The sequence below is a fragment of the Pinus tabuliformis genome, chromosome 5_2 (assembly GCF_031772625.1).
Source record: "Pinus tabuliformis cultivar Carrire ecotype Pingquan chromosome 5_2, CPIR1, whole genome shotgun sequence".
Taxonomy (NCBI): Eukaryota; Viridiplantae; Streptophyta; class Pinopsida; order Pinales; family Pinaceae; genus Pinus; species Pinus tabuliformis.
Genome location: NC_142306.1, coordinates 418,838,466 through 418,843,538, shown reverse-complemented (window position 1 = coordinate 418,843,538; position 5,073 = coordinate 418,838,466). Strand labels below are relative to the sequence as shown.

At 29.0% G+C, this 5,073-nt stretch overlaps 1 pseudogene; it reads left to right on the top strand.

Moving 5' to 3' along the window:
- The first annotated feature begins 3,080 nt into the window (after nt 1-3,080).
- On the top strand, nt 3,081-4,154 carry LOC149159341 (carbon catabolite repressor protein 4 homolog 1 pseudogene; annotated as a pseudogene).
- The last annotated feature ends 919 nt before the right edge of the window (nt 4,155-5,073 follow it).

Below are 5,073 nucleotides of genomic sequence, written 5' to 3'. Positions count from 1 at the left end.
TATTGAGTAATTTATTAATCATTATATTAATTTATTATAAATATTAATTATTTATAATAGTTAATATAATATAATTAATATTAATAATAATTTAATTAAATTATTTAGGAATTAATATTAATTAAAATTAATTTCATTTTAGTATTAATATTCCCTGGATATAAAATCAGTTTCAGATTAGATTTATTATTTCCCTAGGTTAAAATTAATTTCATTTTAGAATTATTATTAATTTCATTTAGATCTAGGTTAATATTATTAAAGCAAATTAATAATAATATAACAAATTAATAGAACAAATTAATAAATCAATTTAATATTAATACAAATTAATATTATTCATATAATATTCATAAATCAAGTTAATATTCTAGAATTAATATTTCCCTAGGTTTAAATTAATTTCATATTAGAGTTAATATTATTTTCATTTAGATCTAGGTATAAATTATTTTCATATTAAAGTTAATTTTAGTTTCATTTAGTTCTAGGTATAAATTAAATTCATTTTAGAGTTAGCATTAATTTCATTTAGATCTAGGTATAAAATTAATAAAACAAAGTTATATTATAACAAATTAATAAAACAAATTAACATAGCAAATTAATAATATTAGAACAGATTAATACTATATATTAAATCAAATTAATATTAAAACAAATTAAAATTATATTATATATATAATATATTAATAAATCAAAACTAATATATTAAAATTTAAAAAAAGAAAATTAATTTTAGATTATATAAAATTAATTAAATATTTAATACAAATTAATAGAAAAATTTATAAAATTATTTAAATTTAATTAAATTTTTTTATAAAATAAATTAAAATTAAAATTAATTAAAAATCATTTCAGTCGACAGTTTGTCATGTTTTATCCTCATCACTATTTATTACTTCTTTGTTGCTCTTCTGTCATCATCATTCTCATATCCTGATGATGGATCCATTTGGGATTTGAAACGTTGGTACAAAAATGTTAAAACTGTGGATTCTCCGGTCAATGATCCAAAAGATTCAAGCCACAGATCTCTGAAATTGATAAATATATATTTTTTAATAATAATATTTAAGTAAATTAATCCCCTCATCTTTATATTTAAATATATCACAATAATTTTAATACTTTATTTTTATATATCTATTTGTGATTATCATTTTGGTTGATTTAAATACAAAAATAATATTTAAAAAGTTAAAATATTTTCTTTGATGAAAAATAGTATAAATGTTAAAAGTTTAAATCGAAAACAAGGATAACAGAAAATTTCACAAATGGTGCAAACCAACTGCACTTGCACTTACACATACGGTTATCGATACTTGACATCAACTTTTTAAAAATTATTTCAACATATATCTAACTCCACTATGTACTTATATTCGAGTACAATTGAAAATGATATGGTATTTCTATAATGAATTAAATAGATATGACACAATTTTTTAACTTGTTTTTTTCCTATTTTAATGGGAAATTCAGTCCACGAGGAGTGTTTTCTTGACGATTCATAATATACCGGACTTCTTTTTTTTTAGCTTTTGCTATTTTAAAAACTTTTGTGCTCTTGCTATTTTTAACTTACAATATGCTTAAAACATTTTATAAGAGGCTTAAAACCTTCGGGTACACTAACAGAAAACAATAAGTACATACTCTACTAAGAAAAAATTTAAGACACTAATTAATTATATCAAATTTGCAATTGGAATATAAATTCTCGAAGATCCTTAAGTTCTAATGCCAAAAAGAAGAGAGTCTCTCTTTTTGATCATAATGGTTTCTAAAACCAACCACCCTAGAACCCACATAATAATTAGCCCCTAAAGAAAAAGAAAAAATGAAATAAAAAGAAAAGAAAGAAAAAAACAATCTAAAATACAGTACCATAAGTTTAAAAATTTCTAGTAAACTATTTTATATAAAGATGCTTTGCTATATGTATTAGAATAATAAATGTCGTATAAATATCTTGTAAAATTATATAATTTTTCATTTGATAGTGTTTATATAACAAGAATAATGTTTATTAATAGTTATAAAATATTAATAATTACACTAATCCAAAAACACCTTTAAACAATAAATTTTAAAATTTATAAAAATAAATAATTTAAAGATAAATATAATTTTTTAATAATGATATATAAGTAAATTAATCTCCTTATCTTTATACTTAGATATATTACAATAATTTTAATACTTTAGTTTTATATATCTATTTGGGATTCTCATTTTGGGTATTAAATACAAAAATAATATTTAAAAAATTAAAATATTTTCTTTGATGAAAAATAGCATAAATGTTAAAAGTTTAAATTGAAAACAAAGATAAGAAAAAATTGCACAAATAGTGTAAACCAACTGCACTTGCACTTACACATATGGTTACCGATCCCTGACATCAACTCTTTAAAAATTATTTCAAAGAACATATATCTAACTCCATTATGTACTTATATTCGAGTAAAACTGAAAATGATATGATATTTGTATAATGAATTAAATAGATATGATACAATTTTTTAATTTGTTTTTTTCCTATTTTAAAGCGAAATTCAATCGAACAGAAATATTGACGATTTATAATATTCCGGCCTTCTTTTATTTGAGGTTTTGCTATTTTAAACACTTTTGTGCTCTTGCTATTTTAAACTTATAATACGCTTAAAACTTTTTACGGGTACACTAACAGAAAAGAATAAGTAGGTTGATGCTTTTGTGCTTTTGCATGTTTAGACCCGGGCTGCGTTTCTTTTACTAAATATAGCTGTTTTGCTTTGAAACCAATGCTTATAAAGATTTGTCAGAAAGGCTTGGCTTTCACATGCACTTGAGTTTGCTATTGAATCTTAGCCTGGGGTATCCGATTGATTAATATTTGGATTTGTTTCTGTATCCCAAATATGATGACGTTGTCCCAAGTAAAACCAGTTTTGAAAGCTTGCAGAAGCTGCCATCACGCCAACATCTCAAACCATGATGGAAGGAGCCAGCTTTGCAGGGTATGTAGAGGTTTACCGGTAATTATATACTTGCCGCCTGCATGCTTCTGGCCACGGCAGCGAATGATGAACCTGAAGACCTCAGGTGATCAAAGCTTCAACCCAAACCCTTCATTCACTGTTCTCTCTTACAATCTGTTAGCAGACATTTATGCTACTCAAGATCGCCATCGCCTTTGTCCTTGGCAAGCACTTGAGTGGGGATACCGGAGTCAGAATTTGATACAAGAAATATTGCATTATGGGGCGGACATTATGTGTCTGCAAGAGGTGCAATCCGACCATTACATGGAGTTTTTCTTGCCTGTGCTCAAAGCATATGGTTATGAGGGGTTTTACAAGAGAAAAAATAACAGATACAGAGCAGTGGTAGATGGCTGTGCTACTTTCATTAGGCGCGATCGATTGGAATGCGTTGAGCAAACTACAATTGAGTTTAGCGATCTGGTAGAAGATGTGCCTGCCAAAATGTCTTCAGAGCCTGAGAAGTGGAACCAATTAGCGAAACGAAGATTTTGTAAGGACAACATAGCCCAGGTTATGATTCTGGCTTTCAAAGACCAGAAAAATGGTCCAAATCGTCGTGTTCGCATAGTGAATACACATATTCATTCTCAACCTGCTAACAGGGACGTCAAACTATGGCAGGTCAATTACCTATTGGCAACTTTGAAGCAAGAAAAGGTGGATGATCAGATTCCCCTGGTATTATGTGGAGACTTCAACTCTGTGCCAGGTAGCGCTGTCCACTCGCTTTTAGTAAAAGGCAGCGTCGATCCGAGCCATGAGGATTTGAAGGTGGATCCATGTGGGCTGTTGCAACCTACAGCCATGTTCCACCATTCCCTTCCACTGGCCAGCGCTTATGCTTCTTATAATTCCCACTCTCCACTAATGGGCTGTGCCGGAGAGCCCAAATCCACCACGTTTGCATGTGATTTCAAGGGAACTTTAGACTATATATTTTATAGTCGAACTAGTTTGGAGGTAGACTCACTGTTGGAGCTTATTGATGAGACTGCAGCCGGGCCCAACTTTTCGCTTCCTTCGCGTTTTTGGTCATCTGATCACGTTGCACTTGGTGCAAAGTTTCGGTGGTGCAGCTCCTCCTCCTCCTCCTCATACTGCAGATCAACTTGAACGAGTCTGCATCAAACTTGAGTCATGAGATTTTAACCCAAGAGCAGTTTGTTTTGTTTTCTGGAGGGAGGGAGACTTTAAAAAGAACGGCCGAGTCTTTCTTTAGCAGAAGGCGGAGATGTTAAAAAAATTAAGGGTTACATTTTCGTGCGGCACAGAAGAAACATTTATTTTAAATTATTTATTTAGTTGAAGACCTAAGTCATGCATCATGGAATTGGAATTTTCGTTGTAATAAAATTTTTCCGAAGTCAAATATAAAATTCCTTTTAGCCTTTTCTTTGATGTCGATGGTCTATATTTGGTTGTTCAACAATAAGTAGAGGTTTAAACTTTATCTTCATTGCTGGTTACAAATTCTGTTCTGTTCAACATAGCACTGTGGGATAGAAATATGGAAATCTTTATTCTTTTCTCTTAATAAAATATTAATACTAATACTAATACTAAAATAAAATAACCGTTGGTCCTCGCATTGGTTTCTTCTTTTGCTTGGTAAATTCGATACATGGAATTACAATGGAAAAATCGATATATGAACGAAACAATTTCAAGACAGAAATTAAAAGAACATCCCTAAATGTTCGCATGCTCGAACTTTGGAACGGATCTCTCCATTTCACTTTATTCTTTAAAAGAATGTTAAGAGGGTGAAACACGAGCATAAACAGAGTATTTCAGGTAAAATGAGTAAATAGAATCACAAAAAAGATTTGTATTTCATTAAAGTTTATTTCTGTAGAAAAAAACTGCATGCGGTCGCAGTCACAGTTCATATTCAATTCTCTCACTGAGCTTAGCACTTTCAATACCGGTTATTCAAGAGAGGGATATTTGATTCTTATTCATTTGATCATTCAGCACATGGACATAATTGGAATAGAATGGTATGATCATATGGTTATTTCTTCTAACAACA